We start from the raw sequence: 26,106 nt of genomic DNA, 5'->3' as shown, positions 1-26,106 counted from the left end.
AGCTTCCTGGCAACAGTGCGGAAGCCCTCGATCCCTTCCATGAGTTGAGTTCATCCACTGTTCTCATACAACTGTGAGTTCAGGCAAAGACAGAACCACCCAACATTTCCTCAGAGCTTTAAACAAATGAAAGAGCACCAGGCCTTCCTGACTAAATGATCACGGCAACGGGGGGGGGGTTGTTTGCAGTGATGTCATCCTAAGTGTAGTTCTAGTTTTTCTCTTCTCACTTCCCTCCTGCCTTTTTTTTATCCTCTCCCCCTTCATTTAAATTGGAGCCTTTTTGTTTGGAAAAGCTCAGGACAGCACGTAACCAGATACAAAGGCTGCCCTGTGACGGCATTGCCATGGTAACAGGGGAGCACTCTAACGGTTCTTGTCCTGAACGAGCCGGTTTGGACCGGCTGGCGCTCGGAGGAGGGTCTGCAAACACAGCGCCCTTGGACACTGCGGTAAACAGCATTTGTAATCCTTTCACATTCCAAATGTTTTCAAAGGGTTTTCGATTGTCAGAATCTGTGAAAAGGGAGAAACTAATACTGTTGAGTCAGCCCCTAAGAGGCATCCATTGTTGCTCAAAGGGCTGAACAGGGCAGAGAAAATGGGCAAAGTTACACGACAGAGAAAGCCTTTGTGTCCAGCACAGAAACATCTCAAGTGGCCTTGGTACATTTTGTCGGAGATATAGCGGGAGTGAGCGTGTGAGCAAGAAGTTCACCGGTGACATGAAAATAGTTTTTATTTTAAAAATCACACAGCACCAGGTTATAGTCCAGCAGGTTAATTTCGAAGCACTAGCTTTCGAAATGCTGCTCCTTCATCGGATGGTTGTGGAGCAGGTAGCGATGGTTTCTTCTCCACAATCATCTGATTGTGTCGTGTGATTTTTAACTTTGTCCAGCTCAGTCCAACACCGAAACCTCCACATCATGACATGGAAATAGGTGGTGTGCTTACTAGTGAGAATGATAGCCATAAACTGCAAGAGGGTATCAACGGATTAGTCAGCTGGGCAGAGCAGTGTGGAAAGGGAATTCAGTCCAGAAACGTGAAATAATGCACTTTGGGAAGGGTAACAATGCATAGGGTTACGCTATGAACCCTGGAGGGTACTGACGATTAGAGTGGCCATGGTGTGCCTATCCATTCCTGATGAAGAGCTTTTGCCCGAAACGTTGATTTTCTTGCTCCTCAGATGCTACCTGACCTGATACTTACCTTTCTTAGCCTTTGCATAGAATACAAGAGCAAGGGGTTATGCTAGAATCGAATGAAATGCTGGTTCGGCCTCTGGTTGCCACATTATTGGAAGGATATGACTGCACAAGAGAAACTGACTGGGCTGAAAGGTCTGAGCTGCGAGCAAAGATTGGTTAGACTGGGATTGCTTCCCTTAAAAGAGCAAAGGGGCATCTGATAGAGGTGTATAAAATTATTAAGGATATAGGAAGGTGGATAGGAAGGTATATTAGTAAAATTGCCATATTCCTACCAGACTATAGAGCTGTTCTTTCATTCAGAAAGAGAGATGACTGGTGGTCGTTTAATCTGAGGGTCACCACACTTCAGGTGAGGGCAGAGGTTGAGAAGAAGGGTCCTTCACAATAACCTCAGCTGGTGTGGGAATTGAACCCTTACTGTTAAGAAAGAGTTGGATAGAGCTCTCAAGGATTGTGGAATCAAGGGTTATGGAGATAAGGCAGGAACAGGATACTGATTAAGGATGATCAGCCATGATCATATTGAATGGTGGTGCAGGCTCGAAGGGCAGAATGGTCTACTCCTGCACCTATTGTCTATTGTTGGCATTACTCAGCAGCTGTCCACCCAAATAAGCTAATTGACCCCTATTCTGTTAGTAGTTAACCAGGAGGCATTGATATAAGTGAGATAGAAGGCTAAGAGGATGCTAGGAGTCTGGCTGGAACTTGTCATTGTCTGGTACGGAAACATCACATTCAGGAAAGCCAATTCCAAACACGAGCTTTTCTTTACACCCAGAAAAAATGAAGACCAAAGAAACAGGTAGAGGCTGCAGTTTGTTCATATAATGCCAACCAACTGATGGCATAATGACCAATGATTATTTTTACAGCCCATGATGGTTTCCTGCAACCAGCTCCCATCTACTGGAACTGAGTGTCCGATTTATAGTGGCTGGCACAACTGTGCAATAATTGGTGAAGATATTGTACCGGCTGAGTAATCCACATATTACAACGAAAAAGGAATGCCAGTTTCAATTTGAACCCCTGCCTGTCCCATATGCAATCAACAATGAAACTTATCATTGAATTCAGTACAGTCAATTGTCATCCTTGCAAGACATATGATGCAGTGATCTTCTCCCCTTCCCATAGCACCCTTGGAAGTATCACAGATGATGGAATGTTTTTGCCAAGCATTCACCTCTTTTTATGTCTTTGCTGTTAACCTCTGCATCAAAGAGATGGCAGTATTAGATTTGCAAGTACGAATGACATGGGACAAATTGCCTTTGACGAGGCTGAGACCACATGCAATGCAAATAGGCAAAGAAATTATTGCAATTGAAATGTAGCTGAAATTTGAAAACACGTTTACCCTTTCAATGTCTGAGTGTCCAGCAGATGTAGATCCCAAGCTATCACCCATCAAACTGACACTGACTGTCTCCAAGTAAAAAATGAGGGCTGCAGATGCTGGAGATCACAGCTGAAAATGTGTTGCTGGTTAAAGCACAGCAGGTTAGGCAGCATCTCAGGAATAGGGAATTTGATGTTTCGAGCATAAGCCCTTCATCAGGAGCTTATGCTCGAAACGTCGAATTCCCTATTCCTGAGATGCTGCCTAACCTGCTGTGCTTTAACCAGGAACACACTGGCTGTCTCCACCCTGGGCATTGACCCAGCCACTTTCCAAATACATTGAGCACCTGGAGAACGGCAAGAAACACAGCTTACTATGGACACTATCAGAATTAGGCTCAGCCTGGTCACCAGGTACCTGCTCAGAGTCTCCATGTTCCCTTTTATCTCACACTGTGCTTAATACCCACTTTCACCCAGCACTCCCAATATGGAGACCAGACTTACCTCCAACTTCCCTTCTTGTTCCCTGAACCCTGGCATTATAACTTAATGATGTCTACCTGGTCATCAGGTAGATATCATTACCTGATGTCCTCTATTCTTACCTAAGGAGGGCACGTTGATGCTCACTGATCGTAATCCCTCCTCTTGTAGCTTACCTCACCCTCTGATAATGTTCTGCTTATCGCCTATATACTTTGAGTACCACAATCACTGTCCTTGTTGCCTTTACACATGCTTGTATTTTCATCTCCCAGTCTTGACTTCCCCACTCCATTTGACAAACATCATTCCACTTCTTCCTTGCACCCACCTTGACAATTAACACACAGACCCCCCCCCCCCCCAAAGACTGCATTCATACCAGACTTCTGATCAACTTCATCAAGCAGCCCTTAGACATGACCGACGAGACCCAGCTGATGGTTGATTGTGGCAAACTCTTGGATTTATTCAGATGATGCCTATGACTTACTGTATTGGGACCACCTGACCAACAGTGCCCTTCCCAACACCTTGACTGAAATGAGAACTAACCCTCACACACTATCCAACATTTGCTATAAGCTTGCTGTATAGGCAGCTAGCACATGCTATAGGTGATAGGTTGATGTCTCATTGTGCCAATAGTAACATGCCCACAGCAGGACAGATTCCTCCTGACAAGCTGCCTGTGTGTTTGCATGAAAGAGCATGTCAAAACAATGGTAATAACAGCCTTTAGGCTCTGGTTGAACTGCCAACGTGCTGACAGGCAAGGCATGACAAAGACAGGCATAGCAAGGCAAGGCAGTGATGCTGTGCAAATTGAGATAGATACTAAGTTAGCAAGCACAAAGCGAGCGAGCAAGCAGCCTTGAGGTACAAACTGTTCCAATCCGTGAGCTGGGCATCTATCCCTACACACAAACTGTCCTTGTGGCAGCCGTTCAAAGTGAGCTGCACTGCACCTGGCAACATAAGTCTCATTTTCCTGAGAAATTGATTGTAGAGGTGCTACAAGAGTCATGAGGGGTTGGCAAATGTCAGATGTAGATGATGGGTGCATTCGACTGGTACCCATGAATTTTGTGCTGAGACACTGTTTGGTGTTGAATGACATGGAAGTTGGCAGAGGCAGCAATGAGCTGAAGTCACTAGATCCTGCTCTGACGTCCATGACAAGAATTCATGAAGTTGATCTTGTTCAGTGCATTTGTTTTCAGATAAAGAATTGAAGAAGATTCAGTGACTGAACATTGTACAGATACTATCTTCAGCTCACACTGCCTTAAAGCGCTCATTCTTGATTTCATCTGTCAATGATTGATAATTTCTAACTGGGGAAGTAAACCCTTGACTATATTGTCACAGAATCACAGAATTATTACTGTACAAAAAGACATTTGGCCCATTATGCCTGTGCTGACTGTATTATCTAATGACAGTCTACAATATTGTGGTCACAAAGTGGAATAAGATGCTGTGGTGGTGTCAGTGCAACAAGATTCTCAGGTCCCAAAATTAACCCAATACACTTTCTGCCAATTACAGTGAGACCACAATTGTTGGAATGTGTGAGCCCAGCCAGGCTGCCTGCACACCAGGAGCTTGAGAAGTGTCTCATGCTAATTTGACATCCTACATGCAACTTTGATGTTCATTAGATCCTGCTAATGTCCTGTCTCAACTACCTGTACTAACTGCTCAGCTGCCCTTACATTTCAGCAAGGTGATCACTGAATTGTCCACCCAGATTCACAGAGGATGGCATCGCCAGTGCCCGTGATGATCACCATGGTTCTGAATTCAAATGCCACAGGAGCCTACCAGGCTGGACTCAGAAAGATTATGAATATCTCATCATTTTTCACATATCACAACATCAAAAAGGTAACAGAGGCCCTGAACATAAAGACAGGGGACTTTATAGACTCCTTTTTAAACAGAAATATGTGGAAGAAGAATGAGTGCACAGCTATTCTATGGTAGTGGGAATCTCAATTCTGCAGAGAGTCACTGACTGCAGGCACGTGGCACAATATGCATCTTATTTCATTGTGAAAAGTTAAACATCAGACAGCACCAGGTTATAGTCCAGCAGGTCTATTTAGAAGCACTAGCACCAAATGAAGGACAAGTGCTCCGAAAACTAGTGCTTCCAAATAAACATGTTGGACTGTAACCTGGTTTTGTGTGATTTTTAACTTTGTATACTCCAGTCCAACACTGGAACCTCCAAATCAAGTTATAGGTTTATTTGGAATCATGAGCTTTTGAAGTGCTGTTTCTTCATCAGATGGTTGTGGAGCAGAATCATAAGACTTTATAGCAACAGGATTGCAGTGTCATAGAATGTAATATTAAATAAATTTAGCTTATGTCTTTCATCTTTTAGAATGACCATGTCAGTTTCGATTCCTTCATATGTAAATCCCAGAACTTTTATAAAGTTACATTCTCTCAAGATAACTTTTAACAACAGGTGTCATCTCAGCTCAGATAATGCATTGAAGGTGTGAAGTTAAAGTCTGTCTGTGGCCCAATGTTAGGTCAGACTGATTCTATTTCTAAAGTGGGAGTTACAGAATCTTACATGGATTTATGCAGTTTATGAGCAAAATAAAATGTAATTCTGCTGTACAAATTCACCCCACAAACTTGTGTGTGTGTGTGTGTGTGTGTGTGTATGTATGTATGTATGTATCTGGGGGTGTGAGTATCTGTGAGAGTGTGTGGATGTGTGTGTGCGTGTGCGCACGAGAGAGGGTCTGCGTGAGTGTGTGAGAGTGAGAGAGAGAGAGAGACAGAGTGTATAGTTTAGTGGGGTCACCTATAGTGTGACATGAATCCAAGATCCCAGTTGAGGCCATCCCCATGGCTACTGAACTTGGCTATCATGCTCTGCTCAGACACTTTGCATTGTTGCCTGGCCCGAAGTCTGCCTTGGAAGATGGTCACCTAAAGGTTAGAGGCTGAATGTCCCCCACTGCTGAAGTGTTTACCGACTGGGAGGGAACACTCCTGGCCGGTGATTCTTGTGTGGTGTCCATTCATCTGTTGCCGTAGCCTCTGCTTGGTGTCACCAATGTACAGTGACTCAGGGCATCCTTGCCTGCATCATATGAGATAGACAACGTTGGTGTGTCACGAGTGCCTGTCTTGTAGATGGCGGGTGGTCTCCCCACGTGTAATGGTGTGGTATCTGTGTCGACACTCTGACACGTCTTGTAGTGTCTGCCGTGACAGAGTTGTATGGTGTTTTCCTGAAAGCCAGATATTTTGTTGTGAACAATGATCTGTTTACGGTATGGCAGTTGTTTAAAGGTGAAAAAGGGATGTATGAGGAAGGTCTTGGCGAAGTGCTCATCCTTATCGTTAATGTGTTGCAGGTTGCAAAGAACATGGTGTAGTTTTATGGCTCCCAGAAAGTATTGGATAACAAAGGGTACCCTATTGGTTGCAGCTCACGTCTGTCTCCTGAGGAGGTCATTACAGTTTCCCATTGTGGCACGTCAGAACTAGTGGTCGTTCCGCTGAGCGTTGTACCCCATTCTTATGAAAGCATGCTTGAGAACTTCCAAGTGCCTGTTATGTGCCTCCTCATCTGAACAGATCCTGTGTATGTGTGGGGCTTGTCCATAGGAGATGGCTGTTTTAATATGTTTTAGGTCCGTGGAGGATGGCTTTTTCTTTTACACAGGATCTACTACACAAATAAAGGAACATCCCTAAGTTGTTTTACAAGTTTATAAGGGTAAAAGTATAACTTAGGGAGAGTGCAAGGATTATTAAAGGCCATGGTGGTAGTTTGTGTGTGGAGTCGGATGATATGGGTAGGGTTCTAAATGAAATCTTTGAATCATCGTTAACTAGTAAGAATGATGACATGAGTATAGAAGGAAAAAAGAGTGTAAAGAAATTAGCTCAGACAGAGAGGAGGATCTAGGTGGTCTGGGACAGACTTAAAAGTAAATATATTTCCAGGGGCCAGATGAAATGTATCCAGGTTGTTGAGTGAGACAAGAGAGTAAATAGCAGGGGCATTAGCAACAGCTTGCAATTCCTCTCTGATCACAGAGGTTCAAGAAGGAACAGGGGATAAACCAGGAAACTACACTCCTGTGGTGGGGAAACTATTAGAACTAATTCAGAGGGACTAATTAATTTGCACTTGGAGAGGCAGGGATTAATCAATAACAGTAAACATGGTTTTGTTAAGAACATGTCTGATCAACTTGATCACATTTCTTAATGAGATAATCAAATGTGTAAATGAGGGCACCAAATTTGATGATATCCATTAGGACTTTGCTAAGGCTTTTGATAAGGTTCCGTGACGTAACAAGGGTAAGAGCCCATGGGATCCAAGGAAATTTGGCAAATTGGACCCAGGATTGGTTGAGTGGCTGGAAGCAGAGGGTGATAGTTGAGGAGTATTTTTCCAGTTGGAAGCCTGTCGCCAGTGAAGTTCCGCAAGGATCTGTTTTTAGGCTCTGACGGTGGTATACATAAATGATTTAGACTTGAATGTAAGAGGGTTGATCAGTAAGTTCACAGATGTTATGAAAATTAGTGAAGTGGTAAATGGTGAGTTGATTAGTCTTAGATTACAGAATCATATAAACAGGCTGGTCATAGATCATAGAATCCCTAGAGTGTGGAAACAGGCCCTTCAGTGCAATACATCTATACCAACCCTCCAAAGAGTAACCCACCCAGACTCATTTCCCCTCCCCTATTACTCTACATTTACCTCTAACTAATGCACCCAACCTACACACCTATGGACAAGTTAGCATGGCCAATTCACCTAACCTGCATATCTTTGGATTGTAGGAGGAAACCCATGCAGACACAGGGAGAATGTGCAAACTCCACATAGACACTCGCCCGAGGCAGGAATCGAATCCGGGTCCCTGGCGTGATGAGACAGCAATGCTAACCACTGAGCTACCATGCCAGCCAAATAGACTGAACCATGACAAATGGAATTCCGTTCTGGTAAGTGTCAGGTGACTTACTTGGGCAGGACAAATAAGGCAAGGGAACACATGATGAAGGTTAGGAACCTGGAAAGCACCCCAGACCAAAGAGACTTTGATGTGCGTGCTCACCAATCTCTTAAGGTATCAGGACAGATTGATGAAGAGGTTAAGAAGAAATACGAAATATGTGATTTGAAATGGTATAAGAAGGGATTATGGAATACTTGCCTTTATTAGCCGAGGCATGGAGTTCAAGAATAGGGAAGTTATCCTGGAACTGTATAAAACATTGGTTAGGCAAAGAAGATTTACTGGGGCATTGCCTGGTCTGGCAAGTTTTAGTTATGAAGAAAGATAGGAAAGGCTGGGGTTTATCACTGGAGAAGACTGAGGGACATGATTCAGTTCAATAGAATTATGAGCAACACACACATAGGGTGGACGAAGAAACGTCCCCTCCCTGGTTGGATTGATGACTAGGGGGCCTAAATTTAAGCGAAGGGCAGCAGGTTTAGAGGAGATGTGAGAAAAATCTTTTTCAACCAGAGGAAAGTGGGAATCAGTGTCAGTAAAAGTGGTGCTGGCAGAAACCCTCATAACATTGAACAAGTATTTAGATGTGCACTTTCCACAATACAATGGGTAAAGTGCTGGAAAATTGGTTGAGAATAGTTAGGTGGTTGTTTTGACTGGGCTGAAGAACCTTTTTCTGTGCTGTAGATCTCTATGACTCTGTGCTCTGACACTGTATTACATCAGTACCAGCGATATGGCTAGTAGAAGACTGCTGGCTTTCACTGGAGGTGGTGTGGATGAGCTTGCTGAATGATCTCGAGCACTCTAAACTTGAATGCCTTGGCTTCAGCTGTACCATATCAGAATGGGTGACATCAGTCTGAGCTGGCTTGAGAAGTGACACCAGCAGAGATACTGGTGGAGTTGTTTAGGGATGTGAGCTGTCATCCTGAGAGAGGACAACAGGTTCATGCTTCATGAATCTATTACCGTTCCCCTAGGCAACTCCTGAACAAGCCTCAGCAACCTGCTTGCTCACAAAGTACTGGACTTACCTGTGCCTATATTAGAGCTGGTGGGTGTGAATGTCAGATCAGCTGATGGTGTTTCTTCACCAGACTAGCCTGGTAAGCAGCATTACTAAAATGTCTAAAAACATAGATGCAGAAGAGAGGGATGGGTGAGAAAAGAGGATTGTGTGGAGGGCAAAAGGCTCATGGTCTGTAATAACTAAGGAAAGCAACATCATTTATTGTTGAACACCAAAACATATCCACTATCTGTGGAGTACAAAGGTTAGCCATAGACTGCTATACACGGTTCTGCAGACCCATCCCACAATATGCTTTTTTTTCTTTTCTTTTTATTTCGTTTTTTTTGTTTTTCCATACTCAGAAGTGCTATCACACACAACTGAGCAACTTTCCCACCAACAAAATCCTTTTTTCGTGTTTTTTTTTCCTTTATGTACACTAACTACAACCAATAAAACACCCATGTAGCCAATTTAATATTTACAAATAAAGTCCAGTATGGGCAATGCGAATCATCAAAAGTGAGGGATGGATAGGGAAAGAGTGAAAAGACTAAGTCAAAAAGGAGTTGGAGGGGGAGATAAAGCACTGTGTTCCTCTTCAGTGTCTAAGTCTCTCTAAAGACATCAAGAGCATTGATGGACACTGTGTTCCTTCTCCAAGGACACCTGAGCATGAACATAACAACAGAAGAGAGGCAACGTCGATCTGCTTTTTCTTTTTTTTTCTCTACCCTGAATTGTTATCATACACAAATGAGTGACGTTCCCACTAGCAAAATCTCATGACCTTGCTTTTTTTTAACTATTATGCACCACCAATAAAAATACCTGTGTAGCCAATTCGGTATATACATGCAAAGCTTCTAATGGGCAATACAAACCATCAAAGGTGAATGCAGCATGGGTGGGTGTGGGGGGAGGGAGGAATGGACAGAGGGGCGAGGGTAGGGAGAACAGGAAAGAACTAAATCAAAATGGAAGTGAAGGGAGAAATAAAGCTTTATATCCCTGCTGTGTAGTGCCCACCTTTCTCTGATGACATTGATAGATACCATGCGCTCCTTCTCCAAGGACAACTGCGCATGGATCTAACTGGAAGTGTGGCAGTTTGGGTCTGCTTTGTAATTTTTAAAAACTATTTATTTAACCTATTTTCTGATATACCTGTTCAGCGATATTATCACACACTTCTGGAGTAGGTGGGACTTGAACTTGGGCTTCCTGGTTGAGGGGGTAGGGACACCAGAAGTGCACCAAAAGAGGGCACCATGGTCCTGCTTTATTTTTTTTTTAAATTAAATTATACACACCAGTCCCACAAGGACCTCTTTTATATATTTTTTAATCACGCCGTTCAGAGATATTATTATGCACCTCTGGAGCAGCTGGGATTCGAACACGTCTTCTGGTTCAGCAGTAGAAACCCTTATTTATCTATTTTTTCTACCTTTATTTTTCAAATCAATATGTTCAGAGATGTTATCACACATCTCTGGAGCAGGTTGGGACTTGAACCAGCACCCCTGACCAAGAGTAGGGGTACTACACAAGGGCCAATTAACAGACATTAACCAAATTTACCTTTTAGATTAGATTAGATTACTTACAGTGTGAAAACAGGCCCTTCAGCCCAATAAGGCCGAAGCACAACCCACCCAGACCCCTACATTTACCCCTTCATCTAATTCTACAGGCAATTTAGCACAGCCAATTCACCTAACCTGCACATTTTTGGACTGTGGGAGGAAACCAGAGCACCCGGAGGAAACCCAAGCAGACATGGGGAGAATGTGCAAACTCCACACAGACAGTCGCCTAAGGCGGGAATCGAACCCGGGTCTCTGGTGCTGTGAGGCAGCAGTGCTAACCACTGTGCTGCCCACGGCAGATTTTATTAACCTATATTTCCAATCAATCTGTTCAGCAATGTTATTAAATTATACACACCAGTCCCACAAGGACCTCTTTTATATATTTTGTAATCACTCTGTTCAGAGATGTTATAATGCACCTCTGCAGCAGCTGGGATTTGAACACATGCCTTCTTGCTCAGCAGTAGAAACACTATCTACAGCAGGTGGGCTTGAACCCAGGCATCCTAGTCATGAAGTAGGGGCACTAACCATTGTGTCCTTAGAGGGCTCCATTTTTTTTTGTTCAGTCTTTCTGTGTGGTTGATTATTTGATTTTTTGTTAGTTTAACTATCAGCTTTTGACAAATTGATGAAGTATTTTGCCCACAAACATGGAAAGATTTTGATGACTTTATTTTACGAATGCTCAGTCTTCAGCAAAGGACTCAGCTTCATCCCCCTCCGCCCAAGCATCAATGAATTTAATACACTCCGTGATGTTGAACACTTCTTCCGCTGCCTCTGCCTCCGAGCTTACTTTTACAATCAAGACTCCCCCCCCCCCCCCCCCCAAACCTTCAGTGGACCCCTTCGCCCGCCTCCAACACACTCCATCCACCTTCACACCCTGTGCTGGCCTATTACCCGCCCTCGACCTCTTCATTTCCAACTGCTGCCGGGACATTAACCACCTCAACCTGTCTACCCACCTCTCCCACTCCAACCTCTCACCCTCACAACGCGCATCCCTCCGATCCCTCTGCTCCAATCCCAACCTCACCATCAAACCAGCAGATAAAGGGGGCGCAGTGGTAGTCTGGCGCACTGACCTCTACACCACTGAAGCCAAACGCCAACTCAAGGACACCTCTTCCTACCACCCCCTTGACCATGACCCCACCCCCTCATCACCAAACCATCATCTCTCCGACCATACAGAACCTCATCAACTCAGGAGATCTCCCACCCACAGCTTCCAACCTCATAGTCCGGGAACCCTGCATCGCCCGGTTCTACCTCCTTCCCAAGATCCACAAGCCTGACCACCCTGGCCGACCCATTGTCTCAGCATGCTCCGCCCCACTGAACTAATTTCTACCTACCTCGACACTCTCCTATCCCCCCTAGTCCAGGAACTTCCCACATACGTTCGAGACACCACCCACGCCCTTCACCTACTCCAAGACTTCCATTTCCCCGGCCCCCAATGCCTCATCTTCACCATGGATATCCAATCCCTCTACACCTCCATCCGCCATGACCAGGGCCTCCAAGTGCTCTATTTCTTCTTCTCCCGACGTCCCCAACAGTACCCTTCCACCAACACTCTCATTTGTTTGGCTGAACTGGTCCTCACCCTTAACAATTTCTCCTTCGAATCCTCCCACTTCCTCCAGACCAAAGGGGTAGCCATGGGCACCCGTATGGCCTCCAGCTATGCCTGTCTCTTTGTTGGCTACGTAGAACAATCCATCTTCCGTAATTACACTGGCACCACTCCCATCTCTTCCTCCGCTACATTGATGACTGCATTTGCGCCACCTCGTGTTCCCGCGAGAAGGTTGAGCAATTCATCAACTTCACCAACACATTCCACCCCGATCTTAAATTTAGCTGGACCATCTCTGACACCTCCCTCCTCTTCCTGGACCTCTCCATCTCCATTAACGACGAGCGACTTGACTGACATTTTTTACAATCCCACTGACTCCCATAGCTACCTGGATTACACCTCTTCCCACCCTACCTCCTGCAAAAATGCCATCCTGTATTCCCAATTCCTCCGCCTCCGCCGTATCTGCTCCCAGGAGGACCAGTTCCACCACAGAACACACCAGCTGGCCTCCTTCATTAGAGATCGCAAATTCCCTTCCCACGTGGTTAAAGATGCCCTCCAATGCATCTCATCCACATCCCGCACCTCCTCCCTCAGACTCCACTCCTCCAACCAGAACACCCCTAGTTCTCACCTTCCATGCTACCAACCTTCGCTTAAACCAAATCATCCACCGACATTTCCGCCACCTCCAAATGGACCCCACCACCAGGGATATATTTCCCTCCCCACCCCTTTCCGCCTTCCGCAAAGACTGTTCCCTCCGTGACTACCTGGTCGGGTCCACGCCCCCCCCCCTCCTCCCCCCCCCCCCACCCCCCCCCTCCCCACCCCCCACAACCCACCATCCCATCCTGGCACCTTCCCCTGACAACGCAGGAATTGCAAAACCTGCGCCCACACCTCCATCCAAGGCCCTAAAGGAGCCTTCCACATCCATCAAAGTTTTACCTGCACATCCACCAATACCATTTATTGTATCCGTTGCTCCCGATGTGGTCTCCTCTACATTGGGAAGACTGGATGCCTCCTAGCAGAGCGCTTTAGGGAACACCTCTGGGACACCTGCACCAATCAACCACACCACCCTGTGGCCCAACATTTCAACTCCCCCTCCCACTCTGCCGAGGACATGGAGGCCCTGGGCCTCCTTCACCGCCACTCCCTCAGCACCAGACGCATGGAGGAAGAACGCCTCCTCTTCAGCATCGGAACACTTCAACCCCAGGGCATCAATGTGGATCACCAGTTTCCTCATTTCCCCTTCGCCCACCTCACCCCAGTTCCAAACTTCCAGCTCAGCATTGTCCCCATGACTTGTCCTACCTGCCTATCATTTTTTCCACCTATCCACTCCACCCTCTCCCTGACCTACCACCTTCATCCCCTCCCCCACTCACCTATTGTACTCTATGCTACTTTCCACTCACCCCCACTCCCCACCCTCCTCACATTTATCTCTTCACCCTTCAGGCTCTCTGCCTGTATTCCTGATGAAGGGCTTTTGTCCAAAACATCGATTTTACTGCTCCTCGGATGCTACCTGACCTACTGTGCTTTTCCAGCACCACCCTAATCTAAACACTGGTTTCCAGCATTTGCAGTCATTGTTTTTACCTAGCTGACTTTATTTTAAGTTGATTTTACTTCCTCTTTTTACTGCAACCATTTCTCAATCCTAATTCAACTATTTTGAATTTTGCTGCAATAAATCTGCCTCTCTATCAATCAGAATTATCTTCTAACTAATTCCTGGTTGCTTGTCTTCTTTATCCTTCTGAACTCCCATTGGTTATTTTAGAGATGAGAGCAATGTCCAAAAACTGGAAAAATGACTTTTGTTTTAAGATTGACATGAACAGATTAATCTGTGGTGTGTAATAATGTGTCAAAACAGTGAAAGACCCTGGTAAACAAGTATGAACAGCAGTGATCTCCAAAACTTGACCATGCCTAGACAAGTAAACTTATCCAAAGTGCTGAAAGGGCTATAAATATGTTTGATACTGATACCAATAAGTCATTCCTTTTTATTTAACATTTTTTGTCTGATCAAGCAGTTCAGAACTGTTATTACACACCTCTGGAGCTGGTGGGATTGCGTTTGCTTTTTTTATCTTGGGTGATGAGTCCAATTTGATAGGCCATTCCCTGTTGCCAAAGGAACTCATACACAACAAGCCCCATAGGGACATTCGTTAGTGATTCCGTGTAGGTTTTAAAGGGGCTATCACATGGTCACACCATCTTCAATGAGAGTGTTGGAACATTTTGGGTGATGTGTGCGTAGCTAAATAGCTGTAACTCCATGGAAGCTGAGGAAGACTAAGTGTATAGCTTGCAGCATTGTTCAATGTGTGACCATCAGATGAAGGATCTGATTGCTCGGCATGATTTTGAATTACCAGAGATTACTAATAGAGGAATGAGGTAGGTGTGGTCCTTTAAGCAGTTGAGAGATGATGACACTTGAACATGCGTTCACTGACCTTGACTACGTGTGTTGAATTCATGATCCTTATTTGTGGCACTATAGTCAGGTCCGCAGGAACAGATTGTTTGAATTGAAATCTGTGGTTACCATCTCCTATCCAGTTTGTCATTTAAGCCTTGAGACCTCCTGGCCCCAAGTAGGAATTCTTTCCTCCTTTTGGAATAAGACTCCCAACACCACACCAGAGCCAAAAATAGAAGTTGCTGGAAAAGCTCAGCAGGTCTGGCAGCAACTGTGAACAGAAATCAGAGTTAACATTTCAGAGAGTGGGCGGCACGGTGGCACAGTGGTTAGCACTGCTGCCTCACAGCGCCTGTAGACCCGGGTTCAATTCCCGACTCAGGCGACTGACTGTGTGGAGTTTGCACGTTCTCCCCGTGTCTGCGTGGGTTTCCTCCGGGTGCTCCGGTTTCCTCCCACAGTCACAAAGATGTGCGGGGCAGGTGAATTGGTCAAGCTAAATTGCCCGTAGTGTTAGGTAAGGGGTAAATGTAGGGGTATGGGTGGGTTGCGCTTCGGCGGGTCGGTGTGGGCTTGTTGGGCCGAAGGGCCTGTTTCCACACTAAGTCTAGTCTAATCTAATCTAATCTAATCTGGTACCCTTCCTCAGAATTGATGGCAGTCAAAAAAAAATCAAAATATTTGCAGAGGATAGGGTGGGGGACAGGGGGTAAGGAATAAATGAGAGGTGGAGATACAGCCAAAAAAAAGACAGAGGACAGTTGGACAGACAAAGGAGTTGATAATGATCTGGCTGGGAGGGTGAATAGCTGCTAATGGAGACTGTTAGTGGCCAACAATAGGTAGTGTGTAATGGCAGGCTATGTGATAACCAGGCCTGGTGCGTGGGGTAGGATGCTAGGACATCAGGGAGTTCAGGCCCTAAAATTATTGAATTCGATATTGAGGCTAGAGGGCTGCAGCGTCCCCAAGCAGAAAATGGGGTGCTAGTCTTCCAATTTGTGCTGAGCTTTGCTGGAACATTGCAGCAAGGCTGAGACAGAGATGTTGGCCAGGGAACAGGGTGAAGTGTTAAAGTGACAGGCAACTGCAAGTTCAGGGTCTTTTCTGGAGGCAGAACATAGACGTTCTGCAAAGCAGTCATCCAGTCTTCACTTCAGATCCCCAACGTAGAGGAGAACCACATTGTGAGCAGAAAATGCAGTAGATTAAATTGTGGGAGGTGCAGGTAAAGTGATGCTTCAACTGGAAGGTACGTGTGTGCTTTTAGAAACTGAGGAGGGAGAAGGTATATGGGCAGGTGTTGCACCTTCATCAGTTACAGGGGAAGGTGGTGTGGGGCTGTGGGAAGGTGTTGGCAGTGAAGGAAGAATGGACCAGGGTGTCCTGGAGGCAATGGTCCCTGTGGAAGGTGGACAAGGGAGTGAGGGGAATTATGTGTATGGTGGTGACATCTCACTGGAGGTAATGGAAATGGCAGTTGATGATCCTCTGGGCGTGGATGCTGGTGGGATGTTAGGTAATGACAAGGGGAACCCTTTTGCTGTTGTGGGAGGGAAGAAAGGGGGTGCAGGCGGAAGTTTGAAAGATGAGTTGGACCCAGTTGAGGGCCCTGTTAACAAAGATGCTGAGAAATCATCGGTTGAGGAAGAAGGTGGACATTTCGGAGGCTCCCTTGTCGATGTTGACCTCATCAGAACAAAGGCAAAGGAGACGGAGGACCTGAGAGAATGGAATGGAGTCTTTATAGGTAGCAGGGTGCAAGGATGTATAGTCCAGGTAGCTGTGGGAGTCGGGGGTTTATAATGGATATTAATGATCAGTCTATCCCCAGAAATGGAAACAAATGGCAAGGAAAGGAAGGGAGGAGTCAGAGATAGACCATGCGAAAGTGAAGGCGGAGTGGAAATTAGAAGCAAAATCGATGAACTTTTCCAATTTCAGACAAGAGAGGGAAGCAACATTGATAATATCATCGATATATTGGAGAAAGTTGTGGATGGGGCATGGAATACGACTGGAACAAAGAATGCTCCACGTACCCCACAAAGAGACAGATATAATTGGGGACCATGCGCGTACTCATGGCCGCCCATCTGACCTGAAGACAATGAGAGGAGTTGAAAGAGAAGTTGTTGAGGATGAGGACGAGCTCGGCCAAGCCGATGAGGCGGTGGTGGATGGGTTCAGATCTTTGCTCCAGGAAGGTGCAGAGGGCCCTGAGACAATTCTGGTGGGGAATGTATGTGTAAATGGATGTCCATGGTGAAGAGTAGGCAGCTGGAGGCTGTAAATTGAAAATTTCAAAATTGGTGTAAAATGTCAGAGGAATCACAGATGGACTGGGCAGGGATTGGACCAGGGAAGAAAAGACTGAGTCAAGGTAAGAAGAGATGAGTTCTTTAGGGCAGGAGCCAGTTGAAACAATGGGTCTGCCTGGGAACTTCTGTTTGTGGATTTTCCGGTGGAGGTAGAAACAAACATTGTGGGGCTGGGGCAGTGGGAGAGAGATCACCACATGAAATGTGGTAAGTTACCATAGTTGATTCAATGGCCTGATGTGCCATGGTGGGGTCATGGTCCGGGGAAGATAAGAGGAGGTATCTAAGAGCTGGCGCTCAGCCTCTGCAATAAAGAGGTCAGTATGCCAGACTATAACTGCACCTTATTGGCAGGCTTGGGTCTAAGCAGTGTGCAGTCAGTTCGGAGGGAGATAGCTCGGATTGGGTGAGATTTTGGAAGCATTCTATCTGGACTGTTGTTTCATTTCTGTTCTGAAACAATTTCTGACCCAGTTCCATTACCTGAAAACACTTGCTCTTTAAGAAGTGCAGACTTTTGAGGTGTTGTTTGCATTACTTTAATTTGATTTACAGAGGAACCTCGATTATCCAAATGAGATGGGCAGGCACCATTTCGTTTGGATAATTGATTATTCGGTTAATTGATTGCCTCTGGGGCTTGGTGTTTTCTGCTCCCCATTCAGGAGACTAGGCAGCAGCACACTGCACATGAGCCCCCTCCCCCAACCCTGTCTGCTCCCACCCTGCCCATTCTCTAACCCCGTCTGCCTCCACCCCATCCGCTCCCACACCACCCCGCCCCAGCCCCGACCGCTCCCACCTTTCTCCCAAACCCCATACCCAGCCACCCCCAGCCCCGCCCGTCCTCCAACCCTGTCTGATCCCATCATCCCGTCTGCTTCCTTGCCCATGCCCCGTCCAACCCCACCCACTGTCTGACACCCGTCTGCACCTCCGCCCCCCAACTGACCCCCACCCACCCCCCGGGCCAGCCAGACTGTACACCAACAGTAAGACTGATGCTGCCTTTGTGGAGTGAGTCTCCAAATAGGACACACACACACACACACACACACCTTTTTGACCGGTTCTACCTCTGCCCTGTACAGGACAATGTTGGAGAGCTTATCTGGGAAAGGGGGGGGGGGGGGTTGGGGTTTAGGATTCACCCCTATGTAGAACTCCAGGGAAAGTGGGGAGAGAGAGGGAGGAAGGTCAATCATTTGGAGACGGTGCCTGGTCTGTCTACGACGGTTCTTGGCAGCATTTCAGTGAGCCGAGTTCATCTTTAATCATTGTACCACTAAACAAAAGACGCCACCAGGGTTGAACCAGCTCTTTGACGCAAGTTTCTATTGGGACCTTGCGATCTCCTTCGGATAATCCAAAATTCGGATAATTGATATGCGGATAATCAAGGTTCCTCTATTAATTGATTTGCTTTTGATTTATTTATTGTCACATACAGTATATCTTCTTACAAAATACAATGAAAAGTGTTGTGTAGTGTCACCACTCTCCAGCACATCTTTGAACACAGAAAAATAAAACAAAACATAGAATTTGAAGACAGAAAAATGAAGAAATAAAGAAAGTATCCAATTTTACAGTCATTCTTGTTAAGTGCGCCAACATGGAATTGGCCAGGTATGAGTGTCCTTTGCTGCGTTGCTGCTGCTGAAATGAAAGTCACTGTTCTTTGGTGGCATCTCGCCTTCACCAATGCCCTTATCACTGAGCTCTCACTGAACTTCACCAATGCAAATGCGGCCAATGCAGTCAGGTACCAAAGTGGCCCAAATTTGACCACCGCCACTATGAGTTCACCTTGGGCCCACCTTGCTGATGCAGCTGCTGCTGATGCTGCCGTATCTCATACTAGGCAGAAACTCACTTCCGTCACCGCCTCCGTGAATTTGCACTGGAAGCAGATGCTGCCAAGAACCCAAAGTCACCTCTGCAGCAGCAGCCAGGAGACACCACTAGGACCTCCTTGACGATGCAGAAGCCACATGGAACCCAATGCTACTGCTACGAGTCCACATTGCTGAGCCCACTCACCGACTGCCTCAGCTTTGCGCTGGGACCCTTCAAGTCTGCACTGCTGGCCCCACTTACTGCCACTGATGCCATCATCGTGACCGACCTCTTCATCAAGAGGTAAATAAGATAGAGGAAAAAAAAACAAGAGAAGAGAGAGAAAAAAGAAAAGAAATGGAAAACAAGCGGATGGAGCAGATGAGCCCTGGGCTCAGAAGCCCTACTCTGCTGCCATCTTACCAAGCACTTAGCTTGACTAGATGTGGGGTAATCACTCATTGTGATGCTACATTTAAATTCAGCATGATCAAATTTGTAACCCTGTACCTATTCAAAAAATTATATCTTCATTTCTAGAGGAATACAATTAAAAAACAGATGTGATATTAAACTTATACAGAAACTTGATTGGGAGTGATCAACTTTCATTTTATTAGATGAGTATTACTATGATCATGGTAAAAGCCAATTATATTTTTAATTTTGTCTTTATAGAATCTCAAAACCCATTCATTTACAAAATGAATGAATCCACATATTATCTTAAATAGATAGCTACTTTATAATTATGTAGTTTTAACATATTTATTCTAAACCAATCTTTTTAATTCAACTTTTCTACTCCATCAATCTGAGGTACACCCACAATAAACCAAGTCAGATACGGATCAGAGATTGAAAGGGTTGAGATTTCTTGAGCCTTTCATTTATTTCCAGCAAGGTTAAGTCCTCTCCAGTCATTGCACAGTGTAGACTCCCCAGTCAATAAAGGAATCAATTGTGTATAAAGTGTAGTTACCTCAGCCAGAATACTTCTGGTTCTGGTATTCTTTAACCCTGGAATCTTGTATTTTAGAGATATCCTAGAAGTAGTGTTCTTCAATTAACCAGGTCCCTCCACTCTTTTAGCCAGTACACACGTAATACAACTCAACTCTGCTTGAAAGAAATGATTCCTGCAGTTGGCTTATTTGAAAACGCAAAGCCCTGCTTGATCCAGAATCTACACACCTTCATTCTCGTTGATCCTTGCTATTCTATTGTTTATTTCCTAGCTTACTGAATTACATGATCAGTAATTGCAAGATCACAGAAACTTACTTCCAGAGAAAACCTAGCTTTTAAATGGATCATCACCCCAACAGGAAATGCATGCCTGTTCCCAAATGAACATAACCAGTTGGGATGGATTACCTGTATATTCTATCTTATTCTATGTATATGCACACACATAATTTTACACTTTTCAATTTTACTATACATCAGCTTAGAATTCAGTTAGGATCATTGGGTCCTGATGGTGGTGATGGATGACCATTTCGCTAGTTTGTCAGTCAGTGACACGTAAGACACATGCAATTACGTGTCATGGAGCAGGTGATTGTGACTGTAAGGTAACTTTGCAGCAGGTCCAGATTGGCTATAAAAGAGCCATATGACCAAAGAGGAAGGCTCTGCCTCAGAGCCACAGCTTTTCTGTTCACCTCCATAATGTCAGTTCTTTATTCCATTCCTTCTTGCACTGTCCTCATCATTGTCAGCCTCCATCAGCCCTCAAACTTCTCCCGCTATGAGTTCTTAACCCTTGTTATTCTTTTGTATTTTGGAACTCCTCCTCCCTCTCTCCCATCACACCTAATAAACTATGGAGAATCTGAGCATAGGGTAGAGACTGACCCCACCACTTATCCCTGCTCATTCTCCTTTTGAGTCTTCAGGAATTGCAGAGCTGATCTTTACTACAGATTGCAAATAAAACCATTCACCCATGACCAAGGTAACCAGGACAGAGATTTCAGAGGAAGTAAGTAACCACAGAGTCCATCAAAAACCTTGGGCCCAGTGGAGGAAAAGGATGAGTGCCTAGCTCTGATTCACTGGCAAAATGGCATAGTCACAACTTACCAAAGGGTCTCTTGTGAGGTTGTTATGCAAGTTATCTGTATAAGTGGACAGTTAGGTCAGGCAAGTGAATGCACATTCGGCTTGAGTACTGCATGGCTTGTGATGGTTTGGCTGATTTAAGATGGTTTGGGTGCAATATAATGATGAACCATATACAGATGCAATCATACAAAAAAAAGTACAGACGCGGGCCTTTCAACAAATTGCTATTGATCTGCTGACTCCACATTCATATATCCCCTGATAACTTTCATTCTTTTGCACAAAAAGAATCTATTGACCTCTGCCTTAAACATATTTGGAGATGATGAAGACTGCAGATGCTGAAAAGTCAAGAGTTGGTAAAGTGTGGAGCTGAAAAAAGACAGCAGGTCAAGCAGCATCAGAGGAGCAAGAGAGTCAATGTTTTGGGCAGAACCCTTCATCAGGACTTAGAAATATCCAAAGACTACTTCCACCGCCTCTCGTGCAAGAGATTTTGGACCCAGTATAAGAACAAAAATCTCCTTTTTGTCGTAAATTGGCAAAACCTTATTTTTAAATAGTCATCCCAATCCTAGAATCTCCCATAAGAGGAAACTTCTTTTCCACATCCTCAAGATCCTATACGTTTCAATTAAGTCATCTCTTAGTCTTCTAAAGTCCAGCAGATACAGGTCTAGCCTGTCCAATCTTTCTTCATAAGATAACCCGTCAGGTATTTGCTTCCAATGCATTTGCATCCTTCCTTAGATAAAGGGAATATTGCAGACAGTCCTCCAGATGTGGTCTCAACTCGTGCCCTGAATAACTCAAGCATAACCTCGAAAGATTTCGATCAAATCCCCTCGCAGAAGATAAATTCATTCTGTCCACTTGCCTAATAATTTGCTGTAACTGCATACTAATCTTTTGCAATTAAAACCTTGGCTATCCAGATTCTTCTGTACCTCAAAACTTTGCATTCTCTCACCAGTTAAATAATATTCTTCATTTTTATTCTTGCTGCTAAAATAGATGTCACATTTTCTAACGGTCATTGAGTCATAGAGATGTACAGCACGGAAACACACCCTTCGGTCCAATCCATCCATGCCGACCATATATCCCAACCCAATCGAGTTCCACCTGCCAGCACCCGGCCCATATCCCTCCAAACCCTTCCTATTCATTTACCCATCCTGATGCCTCTTAAATGTTGCAATTGTACCAGCCTCCACCATATCCTCTGGCAGTTCATTCCATACACGTACTCCCCTCTGCTTGAAAAAGTTGCCCCTCAGGTCCCTTTTTACATCTTTCCACTCTCACCCTAAACCTATGCCCTCTAGTTCTGGACTCCCCGACCCCAGGGAAAAGACTGTCTATTTATCCTATCCATGCCCCTCATAATTTTGTAAACTTATATAAGATCACCCCTCAGCTCCAGGGAAAACAGCCCCAGCCTATTCAGCCTCTCCCTAGAGCTCAGATCCTCCAACCCTGGCAACATCCTTGTAAATCTTTTCTGAACCCTTTCAAATTTCACAACATCTTTCCGATAGGAAGGAGACCAGAATTGCATGCAATATTCCAACAGTGGCCTAACCAATGTCCTGTATAGCTACAACATGACCTCCCAATTCCTGTACTCAATACTATGATCAATAAAGGAAAGCTTACCAAATGCCTTTTTCACTATCCTATCTACCTGCAACTCCACTTTCAAGGAGCTATGAACCTGCACTCTAAGGTCTCTCTCTGTTCACGACACTCCCTAGGACCTTACCATTAAGTGTATAAGTCCTACTAAGATTTGCTTTCCCAAAATGCAGCATCTCGCATTTATCTGAATTTAACTCCATCTGCCACTTCTCAGCCCACTGGCCCATCTGGTCTAGATTCTGTTGTAATCTGAGGTAACCCTCACTGTCCACTGCACCTCCAGTTTTGATGTCATCTGTAAACTTACTAACTGTCCCTCTTGTGCTCACATCCAAATCAATTATGTAAAAGTAGAGGACCCAGCACCAATCCTTGTGGCACTCCACTAGTCACAGGCCTCCAGTCTGAAAAACAACCCTCCACCACCACCCTTTGTGTTCTACCTTTGAGCCAGTTCTGTATCCAAATTGCTAGTTCTCCCTGTATTCCAAGAGATCTAAGCTTGCTAATCAGTCTCCCATGGGGAACCTTGTCAAACGCCTTACTGAAGTCCATATAGATCATATCTACTGCTCTGCCCTCATCAATCTTCTTTGTTACTTCTTCAAAAAACTCAATCAAGTTTGTGAGACATGATTTCCCATGCATAAAGCCATGTTGACTATCCTGAATCAGTCCTAGCCTTTCCAAATACATATACATCCTGTCCCTCAGGATTCCCTCCAACAACTTGCCCACCATCGAGGTCAGGCTCACTGGTCTATAGCTCCTGGCTTGTCTTTACCACCCTTCTTAAACAGTGGCACCATGTTTGCCAACCTCCAGTCTTCTGGCACCTCACCTGTGACTATCGATGATACAAATATCTGAGCAAGAGACCCAGCAATCACTTCTCTAGCTTCCCATAGAGTTCTTGGATACACCTGATCACGTCCTGGGGATTTATCCACCTTTAACTGTTTCAAGACATCCAACACTTCCTCCTCTGTAATCTGGACATTTTGCAAGATGTCAGCATCTATTTCCCTATCCATATCTTCCATATCCTTTTCCACAGTAAATACTGATGCCAAATATTAATTTAGTATCTCCCCCATTTTCTGTGGCTCCACATAAAGACTGCCTTGCTGATCTTTGAGGGGCCCTATTCTCCCCCTAGTTACCCTTTTGTCCTTAATTTTTTGTAAAATATTTTGTCCTTACTATTTGTAAAAATTCTTTGGATTCTCCTTAATTCTATCTGCCAAAGCTATCTCATGTCCCCTGATTTCCCTCTTAAGTATACTCCCACTTTCTTTATACTCTTCTAAGGATTCACTCGATCTATCCTGTCTATACCTGACATATGCTTTCTTCGTTTTCTTAACCAAACCCTCAATTTCTTTAGTCATCCAGCATTCCCTAAACCTACCAGCTTTCCCTTTCACCCTGACAGAAATATACTTTCTCTGGATTCTTGTTATCTCATTTCTGAAGGCTTCCCATTTTCCATCCGTCCCTTTACCTGCGAACATTTGCCTCCAATCAGCCTTCAAAAGTTCTTGCCTAATACCGTCAAAATTGGCCTTTCTCCAATTTAGAACTTCAACTTCTGGATCTGGTCTATCCTTTTCCATCACTATTTTAAAACTAATAGAATTATGGTCGCTGGCCCCAAAGTGCTCCCCCACTGACACCTCAGTCACCTGCCCTGCCTTATTTCCCAAGAGTAAGTCAAGTTTTGCACCCTCTCTCGTAGCTACATCCATATACTGAATCAGAAAATTATCTTGTACACACTTAAGAAATTCCTCTCCATCTAAACCTTTAACCCTATGGCAGCCACAGTTGATGTTTGGAAAGTTAAAATCCCCTACCATAACTACCCTATTATTCTTACAGATAACTGAGATCTCCTTAGAAGTTGTTTTTCTCAATTTCCCTCTGACTATTGGGGGGGGGGGGGTCTATAATACAATTCCAATAAGGTGATCAGCCCTTTCTTATTTCTCAATACCACCGAAATAACTTCCCTGGATATATTTCCAGGAATATCCTCCCTCAGCACAGCTGTAATGCTATCCCTTATCAAAAATGCCACTCCCCCTCCTCTCTTGCCTCCCTTTCTATCCTTCCTCTAGCATTTGTTTCCTGGAACATGAAGCTGCCAGTCCTGCCCATCCCTGAATCATGTTTCCGTAATTGCTATGATATCCCAGTCCCATGTTCCTAACCATGCCCTGTTCTCAGCTGTACCCATCTCAGATCGATCTCTTTCCTCACTATCTCCCTGGGTCCCACCTCCCCCTCGCCTTACTAGTTTAAATCCTCCCAAGCAGTTCTAGCAAATTTCCCTGCCAGTATATTAGTCCCCTTTCAATTTAGGTGCAATCCGTCCTTCTTGAACAGGTCACTTCTACCCCAAAAGAGATTCCAATGATCCAAAAATGTGAATCCTTCTCCCATACACCAGTTCCTCAACCATGCATTCATCTGCTCTATCCTCTTATTCCTGCCCTCACTAGCTTGTAGCACTGGGAGTAATCCAGATATTACTATCCTTGAGGACCTCCTTTTTAAATTTCTGCCTAACTCTCAGTAATCTCCCTTCAGAGTTTCAACCTTTTCCCTTCTAATGTTGTTGGTTCCAATGTGGACAATGACCTCCTGTTGGCCCCTCTCCCCCGTGAGAACATTCTGCACCCTCTCTGAGGCATCCTTGATCCTGGCACCAGGGAAACAACAACACACTATTCTGCTTTTTCTCTGCTGGCCACAGAAACGTCTGTCTGTACCTCTGACTACAGAATCTCCTAACACAATTGATCTCTTGGAAGCTGACGTACCCTTCATTGCATTAGGGCCAGTCTCAACATCAGAAACTTGGCTGTTCGTGCTACGTTCCCCTGAGAATCCATCACCCCCTACATTTTCCAAAACAGCATATCTGTTTGAAATGGGTACATCCACAAAAGACTCCTGCACTAGCTCCCTACCTCTCTTACCCTTCCTGGAGTTAACCCATCTATGTGACTGTATCTGAGACTTCCCCCCCCCCCCCCACCCCCGCTTCCTATAACTGCCATCCATCACATAACTGTTGGAAATTCCTCATCGCATTTTTTTCTGATCTTTACCACATGCCTTTGTAGCTTCCTTATGTTCTCTTCATAATTTTTTTTGCAATAACCTTTGATGTGCCATTTTATTAAATAAACTCTGAAAATCAAAATACTGTACAGTTCCTTTTATCCACAGCACATTTTTACAATAAACTGGTTAACCATGATTCTCCTTTCACAAATTATTGTCAATTCTGCCTGATTCCATTCAATTTAGCTCAGGGCCCAGCTACAATGTCTTTTAATGGTAGCTCCTAAAACGTTCACCATGACCAATATTATACTAACTGGCCTATAATTTCCTACTTCCTCTCTCCCTGCTATTTTGAATGACAGAGTTACATTCTCTATTTTCCATTATTATGGAACCTTTCCCAAATTGATGAAATTTGGGAAAATTA

General features: G+C 44.7%; 1 long non-coding RNA gene across 1 annotated transcript; it reads left to right on the top strand.

Moving 5' to 3' along the window:
• The first annotated feature begins 301 nt into the window (after window positions 1-301).
• Window positions 302-19,482, top strand: LOC132819482 (uncharacterized). The gene is made up of 4 exons (XR_009645092.1): window positions 302-452; window positions 4,779-4,943; window positions 7,890-8,054; window positions 18,505-19,482. It is a non-coding gene; the product is annotated as an uncharacterized LOC132819482 (long non-coding RNA).
• The last annotated feature ends 6,624 nt before the right edge of the window (window positions 19,483-26,106 follow it).

Source organism: Hemiscyllium ocellatum, chromosome 10 (genome assembly GCF_020745735.1).
Source record: "Hemiscyllium ocellatum isolate sHemOce1 chromosome 10, sHemOce1.pat.X.cur, whole genome shotgun sequence".
In the NCBI taxonomy this organism is placed as follows: Eukaryota; Metazoa; Chordata; class Chondrichthyes; order Orectolobiformes; family Hemiscylliidae; genus Hemiscyllium; species Hemiscyllium ocellatum.
This window is presented reverse-complemented; position numbering and strand designations above follow the sequence as displayed.